Source organism: Dendropsophus ebraccatus, chromosome 3 (assembly GCF_027789765.1).
Source record: "Dendropsophus ebraccatus isolate aDenEbr1 chromosome 3, aDenEbr1.pat, whole genome shotgun sequence".
Taxonomy (NCBI): Eukaryota; Metazoa; Chordata; class Amphibia; order Anura; family Hylidae; genus Dendropsophus; species Dendropsophus ebraccatus.
The window spans coordinates 187,073,322-187,090,542 of record NC_091456.1 but is presented as its reverse complement, the minus strand read 5'-3'; the positions used below and the strand labels follow the sequence as shown (position 1 = coordinate 187,090,542).

Here is a 17,221-nt window from a genome sequence, read left to right as displayed (position 1 = left end):
AGCGTTAGCTCTTTTCCCTCTCTTCATGATGAGATGTGCCTCATTTCCATGGATGGCCTCCCTGTTGTGGGAGTTATTTCGAAAGTTGATGTTGGTAATGTTGAGCCATGTTGGCTCCTTGACCCTGTCCTATTCCTTGTTTGCGCACCCAAAGGTGCTTTGTGTTTGGTCTGATGATCATACAGCTTATGTGTGTTTCTTTAAAATTTGAAAATGAATAAAATTTTGAATTAAAAAAAAATAATAATAATAATTATGCGAGATCACACTCCCTTCACTGCTTGGCATACAACAACAATGTAAGGTGGAGAGGGCGCACAGGCTGGGCCCTGACCTACACCCTACTATGGAGAAAGGAGTGCCTGCTGGTCTGGCCCAGAGAAAACGACCTAGGCAAATCATAGTGAAGTATCTCAACTTCACGGACAAAGTGGCGATACAAAGAGCATTCCGGGCTAAAAAGGAGTCCCTGGAGTTAGAGGGTCATAAGATCTTAGTCTTTGGTGACTTTTCTATGGAAGTTACAAAACGTTGCAAACTGTTTTCCCCCATATGCACAGCACTATATAAACAACAGGTGCGCTTTGCTCCGATTTATCCTGCTATATTAAAAGTTTTTCATTTGGATGGGTCCTTTTCCACTTTCACTAATGTGGCGGAAGCAGCTGCCTCTCTCCAGGAGTATCTAGGCAACAGATCCCCTGCCTTTCCACAAACGCGGCAGACTTTAGCCCATCGTAAGTTGGAAAAGTGTGGCGTCGCGAGATGTGGAAAATATCACCACTCTCGTTTCTTCTGCCTCAAATCGTTCTGAGCTACCCCCTAATGAGCAGAGCGTTCGGCAATCTGTTAATGCACCCGCTTGACCACCTTTAGAGACGTACTGTCCTTGGAATCCTTCGTGTTTGGTTTCCTCTCCCTGTAGGAGCACTCAGGTTTCTAAGATTGGAGAACGTTCCTCTTGCTAGTTTACCTTATTTTGACTAGAGCTATTGCATATATGTTCGATAATGCGCACTGTTGGAATGGCCACCTCTTCTTAATGTTTATTGGCTTGTCAGTCATAATCCTCAATCATTTGCTTTGAGAGGGCACCCCGGTTATCATTATACTGATATCTAGGCTCCTGAGTATAACAGTTATAACATGTTTCATCTTGTTGCGTCTCCTTCCCTTTTCTGCCCCTTTTCTTTTTCTTCTTTCTAGACTCTTTTTTCCCCTCTTTCTCTTTTATTTTCCCCTTATTTCTTAAAAATTATTTTTTCTCCCCAGTATTTAATTGGTCCCCCTGCTCCTCATGTCGGAAGACTATGTAGTCCCTTGAAGATGATGGTGTTGGACATTCCTCCTCTTATGTGGAAAAAAGTGGAGTCCAGTGACCCCTGGTTGGCCAAGAGCGTTTTTTGGCCTCTTACCTCTTTGCGTAGGTCTTATGTTTGCAGTATTTCTGTAATTGCACTACTGTTTTGTATTTTGTTGGGGGAGGGGGGTTGTGGGAGGGGAGGGAGGGATACTCACGGTCTTCAGGGCATACGTAACATGCATTGTACGCTTATCATTATTAACATAGTACTATGGTACGTCTTATCACCTGGAATGTGAAGGGACTAGATCTCCTAAGAGAAACATGGTATTACAGCATCTTAAAAAGTTAGCACCTGACATAGTCTTTCTGCAAGAGACGCATTTAGGTAGTGAAGTTTTTTTTCAGATTACGTAAATTGTGGGTGGGGAAAGTATATGGATCCTCAGCTCGAGGCCACAAGGCCTTCAATCTAGAAGTGGTTAACTCTTGGTCTGATGGGTCTATGGGCCTAATGATGCCAATAAGGACTTTTACTCCACATTGTCTACAGATTTAAGTAATGTAGTGAGTAACAAAATAGTCAGTGGTGATTTTAACGCTGTAATGTGTCATTCTGAAGATAGGAAGTCAGAGGGTGGGACTAGAGTAGCTCCTAGGTCTAGAGATGCAGTGTTGACAGTGGCAGTGGCGTAGCTACCATAGAAGCAGGGAAGGCGGTTGCTATGGGGCCCATGGAAGGAGGGGGCCCAGGGAAGATAAGAGCCTCCTGTGTCCTTTTGCTTAACCCCTTATTTACTGCAGTGTATAAGTGACCCAGTGTTCTCTAACATGCTGCAAAACAAAAAAGGGTTAATACAGAAGACAATTAGCTCTCTGTCTGACTACTCTGATAACCTCTGACCTCTGTTCTCTAAGTTCCTGCAGAGTTCAGGGGTTATCAGTGCAGGAGTAGCAGAGCTAATTGTCTTTTGTATTAACTCCTTTTTGTGTTGCAGCATGTAAGAGAACACTGGGTCACTTACACACTGCAGTAAATAAAGGGTTAAGCAAAATGTAGTCTGCTCCTGCACCTATGTATATAACCATAAGATTCTGCCTCTGGCCACAAGAGAATTTTTTATATATTAGTGTGTGTGGGGGGGACCATACAGTTTTTTGCTATGGGGCCCCATGAATCCTAGCTACGCCCCTGGACAATGGGCTAATAGGTTGGAATTGACAGATTCATGGCGTTGGGCCAATCCGGATGCTAGGGAATATACGCATTACTCACATGTACATAATTCCTGGTCCCGCCTAGATTGTGTATTTCTTTCATCCTCTTTAGTGTCACGCACATAACCATTGGAGAACTAGTTATCTCTGATCTCTGGTCCTTAAAAGTGCTCTTATGCTCACAGCGAGTAGAGTATAAAACATAAAATGGCTGATTTATTGGATAAAATCTGTAAAAATGTACATAAAATAAGCAATTACGCATTTCGGGAGTTGCATCTCCCTTCATCAGATTTCATGTCTGTGCGGAAAGCAATTATAAATGAAATCTGGCGTGAAACACAATTTTAGTTAATGCACAATGCTACATATGGTTTTACCCTGCCTAAAACTGCGGAATGACCTGATCGGATTGAGGCCTGTCCGAATTGCAATGCCCGAGGTACTGACCTAGTGCACGGCCTGGTCTCTTGCCCTTTGGTAAGACACTTCTGGGTCAAATTACCGTCTTATAACTACCGTATTTTCCGGCGTATAAGACGACTTTTCAACCCCAAAAATCTTGTCAGAATGTATGGGTCGTCTTATACGCGGGGTATGGTCGCCCCATCTGGTGGTGGGGCTCAAAAATGGCCGCATTCCCACCATATGGGGCAACCATTAAAAAACAACAAACATTTAACTCACCCGGGCCCGTTCCCCGCGCATCTTCTTCTCCGCTCCAGTTCCCCGTCTCAGGCAGTGTGACGTACACTGGCTGCGCAGGGGAGGCCAAAAGCTCTTCCCAGCAGCCGAGCATCTAATCGGAGACGCTCAGCTGCTCGGGAGAGGGTCTCCGATTAGAGGCTCGGCTCCTCTGGAAGGCTTCGGGCATCCCCGGGGCAGTCAGTGTACGTTACACTGCCTGCGCCTGGGAACGGGAGCGGAGAAGAAGACACTCAAAGGCCGGGAACAGGCCCGGGTGAGTTAACTGTTTGTTATTTTATTCATTTAGCTGCAGTTAACCCCTGCCTGACCTTAGCAGCACTGCGGTCAGGCAGGGGTTAACATTTTCCGGTGTATAAGGCGAATTCCTGACAATCTGATTGAAGGTCAGGGGTCGTCTTATACGCCCAGTCGCCTTATACACCGGAAAATACGGTAAACTAAATATCACTGTATCGCTAGATCCACTGATGTTTCATATTTCGCAACCCGAAGATAAACTAACTCTGCTTACTCATGTCTTTTTACTTGTTGCAAAACTTGAGCATATTGGGATATTTCGCATATACTTTCAGATAATTACATAGCCGCAAGTGGTTTCCTCGGGACCGTGAGTGGGGGGAGGCAGGGGGGATGGGTGGGTGTGAGTTATTTTGTTTCCATTGTTCCCGGTACATTTTCTGTGACTTTTATTGTACTTCACACTGTATCTGTGTATTGGATCTATTGGCGGGGCTGTTTCCGCTATCTCAATTTGTTTTTATAAATAAAAATGATTTACAAAAAAAAAAAAAAAAAAAACTAGCTTTTTTGCTGTAAAAGTGTGGATTGAGGATTTTTCACAGTATAAAAGCCCCTTTAGTCCCACTATTGTAGCTGCAATCATTCAGACGTTTTATTGCGGTACATTTAAGGTTCAGACAAACCAGGACTTTGTAACAGAAGTTACACATCTTGGCGAATCTGCAGAACTTTTGAAAATTGATTTTGAACATTGATTGAGTAAAACATTTTCCACATTATGAACATGAAAATTGCTTCTCCCCTGTGTGAATGCTTTGATGTTCAACAAGTTTTGATTTCCTTTTAAAACACCTCCCACATTCTAAACATGAAAATGGCTTCTCCCCTGTGTGAATTCTTTGATGTTCAACAAGTTTTGATTTCCTTTTAAAACATTTTCCACATTCTGAACATGAAAATGGCTTCTCCCCTGTGTGAATGCTTTGATGTTCAACAAGGTTTGCCTTACTTTTAAAACACCTCCCACATTCTAAACATGAAAATGGCTTCTCCCCTGTGTGAATTCTTTGATGTTCAACAAGATTTGATTTCCTTTTAAAACATTTCCCACATTCTGAACATAAATATGGCTTCTCCCCTGTGTGAATTCTTTGATGGCGAAGAAGATTTGATTTGGTAGTAAAAAATTTCCCACATTCTGAGCATGAAAATGGCTTGTTCTCTGAGTGATTTTGTTGATGGGTAACAAGCTTTGATTTCTGAGTAAAACATTTTCCACATTCTGAACATGAAAATGGCTTCTCCCCTGTGTGAGCTCTTTGATGTTCAACAAGATTTGATTTCCTTTTAAAACATTTCCCACATTCTGAACATAAAAATAGCTTCTCCCCTGTGTGAATTTTATAATGGTGAAAAAGATTTGATTTGTCAGTAAAACATCTGCCACATTCTGAACATGAAAATGGCTTCTCCCCGGTGTGTTTTTTTTGATGGTTAACAAGACAAAATTTCTGAGTAAAAAATTTTCCACATTCTGAGCATGAAAATGGCTTCTCCCCTGTGTGAATTCTTTGATGTTTAACAAGTATTGATTTCTTTTTAAAACATCTCCCACATTCTGAACATGAAAATGCCTTCTCCACTTTAAGATATTTTTTGTGAGTAAAGCATTTTTCACTTTGTAAATATGAAATCTGAGGCTTTCCTGTATTTTCTCTTTGATATTCATCGTCCTCTCTGTAAATGTCAGCTTGCTGTGATGGAGCAGAAGATGGGATGAGATGGGATGAGACAGGATGAGATGAGAGATCTTTGCTGTGAGGGGCTGAGGGTGTATCTGGGATAGCGGACGGCTCCTCATATGTATCTTGTGTGATATGATCCTCTGAGGAGATCTGATGTCCCCCTGAGCTCCTGGTAGAATCATCTGCAAAGGAGAAAACACCATTTCTCTTATTTCCCAGTAATAGAAGCTTAAACATATTGCAGACATGGAAAGTTACTCTTTTTTATGTAACATAATAAGAATGATCAGATCTGTTCCCATCCACAGGAAGTGTCAGGGAGAAGAATCTAGAAGCTGGAGGCCGGGGAGATGACGTCCTTAGTAGTAAAAGTAACAGAAACCCTTCTCCAATAAAAAATAGGATTATTCACCCCCTACATACCGATAACCTGCTGGACCCCAACCAGCATGGCGGTACTGGGGGCAGATCACGGGAGAATATAAGACCAAACCGTCTACGCTGAATAGTGGTGGGAATAAAGGGCCATGAGGTCTTGTCGGAGGCCTTTCCTGCATCTAAACTAAGTGTAATGGTCAAAGTTCATGAGAGGTCACGAACTCGATCATTGAAAAATTCTCGATTCTAGTAACAAGCACTCGATAATTTTAGCGCTCGCTCCGCACTACTTTGTGTTTGGGATCTTTTTTTTGAACAAAGAAAAGACTCAATATCGCCACAAAGGGAACATGGACAGCGGTTCGGCTGTATGTATAACGCTGATTTCACCATATTAATTCTTTTAAAAAAAATTACAGTTAATATATAATATAACTGCTTGTGATCACATTCCCTGTTGATTTCTTTGAAAAACATATTTGCAGCAGGTGCTCTGTAAGATGAGGACAGTAACTATAGATGCAGCAGCAGGAGACTGATAGTGATATATTGTCCGCTGGGACTGTGCTGTATATTAGAATTTAGGCTGAATGATTATATAGCTGGAAAACTGACAGGACACAGAGCTTATAATATTCCACACAGAATAGTTACAGCCGGTGACTGAGGAGAATGTGTGACTGTTCTCTGCATTTAGTGGTCACTACTCACCTGGGCGGTTACCTGTAGTGATGTCCTCCTTATACTGCTCATCACTGCCGTCATCTGTCTCTTCTTCTTTTACTATCTTGTCCATTGCAATATTATGGATCAGTTCCTTCCCTCCAGTAACTTCCTCCTTATACTGCTCATCACTGCTCACATCTGTCTCTGGAGCATTAATATTGTTTCCATCTTCCCCCTGATTCATAAGATGTGAGAGAAATATTGTAGAAGTCATCAGACAGTAGGAGAAGTCAGGTGGGATGTACAGATCATAGGGAACATCTCCATCTACCTGATCCTGAGGAAGAAGAGGACGGGGACATCTCTCTGGTGCTGTTCTCTTACTGGATCTGACTGGAGGGAACACATACAGAGACTGAATTCATTCTTTCCATCCAGATAATACTGAGAGGAGGTGTGTATATAGTCCTGTCTATTACCTGCTGATGGGAGGGGCTGCTGATCCTCCAGCATCACATCCTTGTACTGATCCTTGTGTCCTTCTACATACTCCCACTCCTCCATGGAGAAATAGACCGCCACGTCCTGACACCTTATAGGAACCTGACACACACAATGATCACACAGTCATCCCCCCCACCCCTCCAGTGGTGTTACTGTATAATGTCCCAGCATTCCCAGCAGCCACAGTCTCACCTCTCCACTCAGCAGCTCCACCATCTTGTTGGTGACTTCTAGGATCTTCTCTTCCTCCATTTCCTCATGTATCAGGGGCCCCGGGATTGGGCTCAGGGTTCTTCCCCATCCTTCACCCCCAGGGGCCCCACAGCGCCCACTAGAGGACTTCTTCACTACTGTGTAATCCTGTGTATGGAGAGACACATTACTATCACTCCATCCATTCCCAGAATCCCTCACCTCTCCAGTCCTATCCATCTGTTATTCCATAGATAAGAATGATGTCATGATGACATCACTCCCAGAATCCCTCACCTCTCCAGTCCTATCCATCTGTTATTCCATAGATAAGAATGATGTCATGATGACATCACTCCCAGAATCCCTCACCTCTCCAGTCCTATCCATCTGTTATTCCATAGATAAGAATGCTGTCATGATGACATCACTCCCAGAATCCCTCACCTCTCCAGTCCTATCCATCTGTTATTCCATAGATAAGAATGCTGTCATGATGACATCACTCCCAGAATCCCTCACCTCTCCAGTCCTATCCATCTGTTATTCCATAGATAAGAATGATGTCATGATGACATCACTCCCAGAATCCCTCACCTCTCCAGTCCTATCCATCTGTTATTCCATAGATAAGAATTATGTCATGATGACATCACTCCCAGAATCCCTCACCTCTCCAGTCCTATCCATCTGTTATTCCATAGATAAGAATGATGTCATGATGACATCACTCCCAGAATCCCTCACCTCCCCAGTAAGCAGGAAGAGTATGTGTAGGGTGAGGGTTATTATCCTCTCGGCCATCTTGTCTCTGTCTCTCTCCATGGTTGATGGGTCGGTCTCTTATATAGAAGATATCAGCAGAGGATCCTGGAGAGATGAATAGAAAGTAGAGGATACAATGTATAATAAAGAATGGGAAGAAAAAGTACAACAATCCCGGCACAGCGATAGGAAGAGACAAGTTATAAATCTGTAAGATGTTTGAGCTCCTGTGACCTTCTGTGATTGTTCACCCTTTGTGTCTTGGTTTCCTCATATTACCAATGTACAGTAAACAAGCAGCATATATAACGGCTATTGTGATTGGCAGACATATCTTGAAGGTTGGACCCTATTGGATAAATTATAATTCTGAGTGTAAGGAAACATCCCAGGGATTTTGCAAGGTGCAGTCAGACCTCGTACATACTGAGCAGCCCTATGTGCTTTGTGCCCGGCCGGCTCTCCATCCCTCCCCCAGAAAGGTATTGAATAGAATTGGAAGCTCACAGACCCTAATATTCTGGGATCATAACTAAGAATTACTATAACCTCCTTACTATCCCCCCATCCATACTGCCCCCTCCTCCTTACTATCCCCATACTGCCCCCTTCCTCCTTAGCACAGCTGGATGCCCCCTCTCCCCTGAACACTGTAAATCTCCTACCTGTCTGGCAGCCAGTGGGCAGATCCCAGGAGGCAGCAGCAGAGCACACTAGCAGGAGGAGGGGGAGGGGCAGGAAGGATTTCCACATGTACCTTGTGTCTGGCCCCTCCCCCTCTCCAGTGATTGGTGCTCAGGAGGCAAGGGGCGGGGCAGAGAGGTGAGCAGTGACCCAGCATTAGTACATACTGTGGGCAGGGAGCGGGCGGGACAGTCCAGCAGCAGCTGATAAGTCAAGAAGCCGCCTGCAGAGCTGTATAGGAGCCGTGTGCTTCCCCTGTGCTTCCAGGACCTGCCATGATGTCACAGTCATGTGATCAGTCACATGGAGGAGGAGTCACATGATCAGGGGCTGCTGCTCAGTGTATGCAGGACTCTGCTGTGCTGGATGAGCTAAAGTGATGTGTGTGCAGCAGAGCTGTGTGTGTGTGATGTGTGTGGAGCAGAGCTGTGTATGTGTGTGTTATATATGCCTGCAGCAGAGCTGTGTGTGTGTGTGTGTTATATATGCCTGCAGCAGAGCGCTGTGTGTAATGTACATGTAGCTGAGCTGTATGTGTGTAATGTACATGTAGCTGAGCTGTATGTGTGTAATGTACATGTAGCTGAGCTGTATGTGTGTAATGTACATGTAGCTGAGCTGTATGCGTGTAATGTACATGTAGCTGAGCTGTATATGTGTAATGTACATGTAGCTGAGCTGTATGTGTGTAATGTACATGTAGCTGAGCTGTATATGTGTAATGTACATGTAGCTGAGCTGTATGTGTGTAATGTACATGTAGCTGAGCTGTATGTGTGTAATGTACATGTAGCTGAGCTGTATATGTGTAATGTACATGTAGCTGAGCTGTATATGTGTAATGTACATGTAGCTGAGCTGTATGTGTGTAATGTACATGTAGCTGAGCTGTATATGTGTAATGTACATGTAGCTGAGCTGTATATGTGTAATGTACATGTAGCTGAGCTGTATATGTGTAATGTACATGTAGCTGAGCTGTATATGTGTGTAATGTACATGTAGCTGAGCTGTATGTGTGTAATGTACATGTAGCTGAGCTGTATGTGTGTAATGTACATGTAGCTGAGCTGTATGTGTGTAATGTACATGTAGCTGGGCTGTATATGTGTGTAATGTACATGTAGCTGAGCTGTATATGTGTAATGTACATGTAGCTGAGCTGTATGTGTGTAATGTACATGTAGCTGAGCTGTATATGTGTAATGTACATGTAGCTGAGCTGTATGTGTGTAATGTACATGTAGCTGAGCTGTATATGTGTGTAATGTACATGTAGCTGAGCTGTATATGTGTAATGTACATGTAGCTGAGCTGTATGTGTGTAATACAGGGTCGGGAGTTTTGGTGCCCTAGGCAGATAAGGGAAATGACGTGTCCGTCTCCCCCCTCAGTGCATAAAAATAACATACATACACTGGGACAGCTCCAGGCTTTTGTGGGCCCCTGGGCGACAGAGCCTCAGTGGGCCTCTTTGTGTAGCAAATCATGTGGCATCATTGTTAAGTTCAGAAAGAAGATTATTACATTTTTATATACTGACTACAAGATGCTGGGAGACCTCCATTATACTGCGTACTATACAAGATGCTGGGAAAGCTAGTGAACTCCTTTATACTGACTACTATACAAGATGCTGGGAAAGCTGGGTGACCTCCATTATACTGAATACTATACAAGATGCTGGGAAAGCTGGGTGACCTCCATTATACTGAATACAAGATGCTAGGAAAGCTGGGTGACCGCCATTATACTGACTACTATACAGGATGCTAGGAAAGCTGGGTGACCTCCATTATATTGAATACTATACAAGATGCTGGGTGACCTCCATTATACTGAATACAAGATGCTAGGAAAGCTGGGTGACCGCCATTATACTGACTACTATACAGGATGCTAGGAAAGCTGGGTGACCTCCATTATACTGCCTACTATATAATTGCCAATTAATCTGCAATGTGGATTGAATTTTAGTGGGGTATAAACCTCATGATCACATTGATTACATATAATTCATGGACTCAAAAGTTAAATAATACTCAGCTCATCCATGTAAAGTGCAAGTGGCAAATATAACTGTGAGTGCAGTATTCCTTTCCTCATCACACCATCACACTGACCACAGAAGAGCAGAGACAGTCCTGCTTCTTACAATAACATTGCCCCTCAGCTTCCCACAATAACATTGCCCCTCACCCTCCAACACATTTCTTTTCTCAAGGAGTTGTGGAGTTGGAGGGAGACAGGAGAGGCTTATATATGACAAGCCTTCCATGTTTGGCTGACTGTTGTGTGCAGCAGCTCCTTACCTACAGTGCACGGCTAATCCTCCACTAGTGGACGTGTCGGGGGCGGGGCTTGCCACGATGAGGGTGGGGCTTACTGGGACATACACAGTGCATTAATTTTTGCAGCGGCCAGTACCACTCCAGGGGTGTCCAGTGGCCCTGCATCTCGGGGGAAGCAAGTGCCAGGGCCCCCTTGAGATGCTGTGGGCCCCGGCACTTGCCCGAGTAAGCTGGGTGCTGACACCGGCCCTGTATATACACATATGGGGAGATTTATCAAACATGGTGTAAAGTGAAACTGGCTCAGTTGCCCCTAGCAACCAATCAGACTCCACCTTTAATTTTCAAAATACTCTGTGAGGAATGAAAAGTGTAATCTGATTGGTTGCTAGGGGCAACTGAGCCAGTTTCACTTTACACCATGTCTGATAAATCTCTCACATAGTGTATAATAGCCCCCCCCCCCAATATCACCACCCCATAATGACTAAATATTGCCACTGCACAATGGAAAAGCAATGGCGCCACACTGTAAACACACTACCACTGCTTAATGACTGAACAATACCAGTACTAATACTAAAAAAAAACAACAACACTGTACAGAGTCAAGCATTGCCCCCCCCCCCCCCCCCAAGTGACAGTATGGTGATCAGGGTGCAGTTACATACAGTGACTCACAGGAGGCGTCTTCTGTCATCAGAGTTGTTCACTTTCTCTTTTCTCCTCCATTCAGTCCGGGCCCTCATGAAGACTTTTGTTAGCCATGACTTGTCCCCGCAGCATCTATCAGACAAACATTTCAGGCTCCACAACTTACCAACACTCTAATCACCCCTATACAATACCTCATCCATAGAGCCCCAACATGAACAGTTTGCCCTATCTGACACCTAAACAGTAACTACCTCCTTCTCTTCCTCCATGCTGTAAAAACTTCCCTTTTGCCCTGACACTTAATGAGATCCCCTCTGCACCTCCACACTATTATAATCCCCCCTATCCTGTGCCCCCATGTAGTCATAATCCCCCTGTAGTTCCCCTCTTGTTTCCCCCTGTAGCTCCCCTACTGCATCGCCCCTGTTGTTCCCTCTCATGTGTTTCCATAATCCCCCCTGTAGCTTCCCTACTGCATCGCCCCTGTAGTTCCCTTGTGTCCCCATAATCCCCCCCCTGTATTTTCCTCTCATGTGTCCCCATAATCCCCCCCTGTGTCCTCATATTCCCCCCTGTAGTTCCCCTGCTGTGTCTCCCTCCTGTGTCCCCATAATCCCCCTCTTTTGTCCCCCTCCTGTTTGCCCCATCTCCTTGATAGGTAAAAAAAAACAAAAAACAAGCCAGCTACTCACCGATCGCTCCCGCGCTGCTGTGGCCTCTTGGATGACCAGGAAGACATCACTGGCTGCTCCAGATCACTTCTACATTGCAGGCCCAATGCAGTGCAATGCAATGAAGTGAATGGCACAGAGCAGAGTTTCTGTCAGCTGTGTGTGCAGGGCCGATTTAATACACTGGTGGGCCTGGTGCAAAGCCCTCTAGAGTGGTCATCCCTCCCTTTTTGGAAAAGCCAAAGCCCCCGTGTTTTTAGAATCGGTGCTCCACACACAGTATAATGCCCTGCAAGTGCCCCCATACTGTATTAAGAGCCCCAATACAGTAGTTATCTTATAACACTATTTACACATATAGCCTCAAAACTGCTCTGAACAAATCAGAAAGATATCACCAATGATACCATTACATAATACCGCCACACCATGACCACTATCACTACAACCCTATAACAGAGTGCAGTTACATCCAGTCACTCACAGGTGGTGTCTTCTCTCATCAGGGTCTGTCACTTTTCTTGCTCTCTCCATCCAGCATGGGCCACCTTGATGTGCTGCCCTCAGTGGTATATACCCCTTTTGTGATGCCCCCAGTAGTACATACCCCTTGTGTGCTGCCCACAGTAGTATATACCCCCTGTTGCTCCTCCAGTAGTATATAGACACCTGTGCACTCCCCCAGTAGTATATAGACCCCTGTGCACTCCCCCAGTAATATATAGTCCCTCTGTGTGCTCACCCAGTAGTATATAGTCCCCCTGTGCACTCCCCCAGTATTATGTAGTTCCCCTGTGCTCCCACAGTAGTATATAGCCCCTCTGTGCACTCCCCCAATAGTATATAGACCCCTCTGTGCTCTCCAGTAGTATGTAGCACCCCTGTGCACTCCCCAGTAGTATATATACCCCCTGTGCGCTCCCACAGTAATATACAGATCCCCGAATTGTGCTCAATAGTAGTATATAGACCCCTCTGTGCTCCCAAGTAGTATATAGCACCCCTGTGCAGTCCCCAGTAGTATATAGACTCCCTATGCGCTCCCACAGTAGTATATAGATCTCGATTTGTTCTCCATAGTAGTATATAGACCCCCTGTGCGGTCCCCCAGTAGTATATAGACCCCCACTTTGTGTTCCCCTGGAGTATATAGCCCCCCCCCCATATAGCATATGTCATAAAAAAAAAAACCACTTATACTCACCTGGGTCCGAGCGTCTCCTCTTCTCTTACACTGCAGTGGTCACAAGAGGCCGCTCTCCCCTTGTCCTGGCGCCGGCCCTCCAGTGACGTCACTTGAGCGCCGGCACCAGAGACAGAGAGCGGCCTCTTGTGACCAATGGCTCCCTCTCTGTCAGTGCTGCTGCACAGTAACTATGCCATCCTCTCAAAAGAAAAAAAGCATATGCACAAAAAATGGTAGCAAATCACGAAAATCTTTATTATAACACTGACATAGATACAAGAATACCACATAAATATATGAACGTACAGGAGTAGTAAAATGAGGGAGACAACACCCCAAATACTGCTCTACATTAAAAACACTAAAATGTCACCATAAGTCCTGCTGGCGTTCCAGCCAGGACTAATCTACCACTCTGACTCTGGACCGTATGTACAATAACAAAAATCCAACATCTCTACCTAGACAGAGAACCAGTAAAACAAAATATGACCACAAAATGGAGAATAGGAAAAAAAAATTGGAAAAGATGTCACACCCCTGAGGAAGCCGCTAGACGGCGGAACGTGTGGGGTGATTTCTTATCCCATCTGACTCTCATTCTGTTGGACTGTATATGGTGATCTTTTCCAATTTTTTTTTTTCTATTCTCCATTATTTGTGGTTATATTTTGTATTACTGGGTCTCTGTCTAGGTAGAGATGTTGGATTTTTGTTATTGTACATACAGTCCAGAGTCAGAGTGGTAGATTAGTCCTGGCTGGAACGCCAGCAGGACTTATGGTGACATTTTAGTTTTTAATGTAGAGCAGTATTTGGGGTGTTGTCTCCCTCATTTTACTACTCCTGTACATTCATATATTTATGTGGTATTCTTGTATCTATGTCAGTGTTATAATAAAGATTTTTGTGATGTGCTACCATTTTTTGTGCATATGCTTTTTTTCTTTTGAGAGGATGATGAACTACTTATATGCATTGGTTTAGCACTCTATGATTATTAGTGGTGCCCACTAGCTTTATATATAGCACAGTAACTATGAGCACTCATTACAAGCGCTCATAGTTACTGTGTAGAGTGCAGCAGTGGGCCGGGGGGGGGCCTGCAGGGGGCGCCATGGATGGGTAAGTAGATTACCCATCCATGGCGGCCCAACTAACTGACAGGCTGGCGGCCGCAGGGGGGGGGCTTTAACCAGTGGGCCTGGTGCAGATGCACTATTTGTGCTCTGGTTAAAGCGGCCCTGAGTGTGTGCGCCCTTATAAGGACACACAGCTGACAGCAGGGACTCCCCAAAAGTTATACAAATTACCAATATACACTTATTAAGGGAAATGCTTATAAAGTGCCTCTTCCCTGCACTTACTACTGCATCAAGGCTTCACTTCCTGGATAACATGGTGATGTCACTTCCTGGATATCATGGTGATGTCACAACCCGACTCCCAGAGCTGTGCGGGCTGTGGCTGCTGGAGAGGATGATGGCAGGGGGACACTGAGGGACACAGGACACTGGAGGGACACTGAGCATCCCTCTGCCATCATCCTCTCCAGCAGCCACAGCCCGCACAGCTCTGGGAGTCGGGTTGTGACATCACCATGTTATCCAGGAAGTGGCATCACCATGTTATCCATGAAGTGACATCACCACGTTATCCAGGAAGTGGCATCACCATGTTATCCATGAAGTGACATCACCATGTTATCCAGGAAGTGACATCACCATGTAATCCAGGAAGTGACATCACCATGTTATCCAGGAAGTGGCATCACCATGTTATCCATGAAGTAGCATCACCATGTTATCCATGAAGTGACATCACCATGTTATCCAGGAAGTGAAGCCTTGATGCAGTAGTAAGTGCCGGGAAAAAAGCACTTTATAAGCATTTCCCGTAATAAGTGTATATTGGGGATTTGTATCACTTTTGGGGGGCAATACAATACTTTAGTTTTTGCCGGACTTCTCCTTTAATTGAAATCCTGTCTGGCAGCATAAAAGCTGTCATTATATGTCAGTGATCCACCAATGCCCTATGCTCTCCTGGGCAAAGTTTGAAAGGTGGAGGGATGCCAAAGTTGGGTAATACCTTGAGTTAGAGTCACAGATGCAACCCTAATGTTGGTGTATACTAGCTTACTGTAATGTACGTGAGAAGAAAACAGTATTGTCACAGAATCACGTATTAAAACTTAAACCTTTATTTCATATCTCGCTAAAAACAGTATAACTAAAAAGGCACAAACCAATAGTCCAATACCTTGAGATCCTATTTTTGGGTAGTTACACCAAACCAATGACCAACTTGGACATGTACTTGGCCCACCTACCTTGAATTACTCTGCAGGGGCTTGGTGTACCATCACCCTCTTTGTCCCCAATCACACCTCCTTAGGAGGGCCCTATTCGCTCCACTTCCACGACTGCTAGCAATTTGCATATACTCCAGAATGTTATAAAGAGTTACCAGCTTAACAGCAATTACTTGCAAAGTCAATATTTGCCTAAAACAGATTTCAACGTAATTGCAGCCCTGCCTTAAAAGGACCAGCTAACATTGTTTCAGTGATTGCTCCATTAACACAGGTGTGGGTGTTGATAAGGACAGGGCTGGAGATCAATCTGTCATGATTAAGTAAGAATGACACCACTGGACACTTTAAAAGGAGGCTGGTGCTTGGCATCATTGTTTCTCTTCTGTTAACCATGGTTATCTCTAAAGAAACACGTGCAGTCATCATTGCACTGCTCAAAAATGGCCTAACAGGGAAGAGTATCGCAGCTAGAAAGATTGCACCTCAGTCAACAATCTATCGCATCATCAAGAACTTCAAGGAGAGAGGTTCCACTGTTGCCAAAAAAGCTCCAGGGCGCCGAAGAAAGACCAGTAAGCGCCAGGACCGTCTCTTAAAAGTGTTTTAGCTGCGAGATCGGGCTACCAGCAGTGCAGAGCTTGCTCAGGAATGGCAGCAGGCAGGTGTGAGTACATCTGCATGCACTGTGAGGAGGAGACTCTTGGAGCAAGGCCTGGTCTCAAGGAAGGCAGCAAAGAAGCCACTTCTCTCCAGAAAAAACATCAGGGACAGACTGATATTCTGCAAAAGGTAGAGGGAGTGGACTGCTGAGGACTGGGGGAAAGTCATTTTCTCTGATGAATCCCCTTTCCGATTGTTTGGGACATCTGGAAAACAGCTTATTCGGAGAAGACGAGGTGAGCGCTACCACCAGTCTTGTCTCATGCCAACTGTAAAGCATCCTGAAACCATTCACGTGTGGGGTTGCTTCTCAGCCAAGGGAATTGGGCTCTCTCACAGTCTTGCCGAAAAACACAGCCATGAATAAAGAATGGTACCAGAATGTCCAAGAGAAACTTCTCCCAACCGTCCAAGAGCAGTTTGGCAATCAACAATGATGGAGCACCTTGCCATAAAGCAAAAGGTGATAACTAAATGGCTCAGGGAATAAAACATAGAGATTTTGGGTCCATGGCCTGGAAACTCCCCAGATCTTAATCCCATTGAGAACTTGTGGTCAATCATCAAGAGACGGGTGTACAAACAAAAACCAACAAATTCTGACAAAATGCAAGCATTGATTGTGCAAAAATGGACTGCTATCAGTCAGGATTTGGTCCAGAAGTTGATTGAGGGCAGCCAGGGAGAACTGCAGAGGTCCTGAAGAAGAAGGGTCAACACTGCAAATATTGACATGCTGCATTAACTCATTCTGTCAGTATAAGTTTTTGTTACTCATAATATGATTGCAATTATATTTCTGTATGTGATAAAAACATCTGACAAATACACATAAAAACCAGAGATCATGTGAAAATAGAATATTTGTGTCATTCTAAAAACTTTTGGCCATGACTGTAGGTGGAAAAATGCATTGCTATGGCCTTTTAAGCACAAGGAGGTAAAAAAAAAAGTAACTGCAAAAATGAAAATTGGCCTGGTCCTTAAAGGGCTAAAACTGGCTTTTTTGCCATTAAAACCATGTGAATTGAGGCGT

At 44.4% G+C, this 17,221-nt stretch overlaps 1 protein-coding gene and 1 pseudogene across 2 annotated transcripts in view; one reads left to right on the top strand and one right to left on the bottom strand.

Annotated features, from left to right (window-relative positions):
• The window catches only part of LOC138786728 (oocyte zinc finger protein XlCOF6-like), a 622,195-nt gene that overhangs the window by 419,240 nt on the left and 185,734 nt on the right, over nt 1–17,221 (top strand). The gene's annotated exons all lie outside the window — the stretch shown is intronic.
• The window catches only part of LOC138787569 (zinc finger protein 208-like), an 84,200-nt pseudogene that overhangs the window by 44,098 nt on the left and 22,881 nt on the right, over nt 1–17,221 (bottom strand).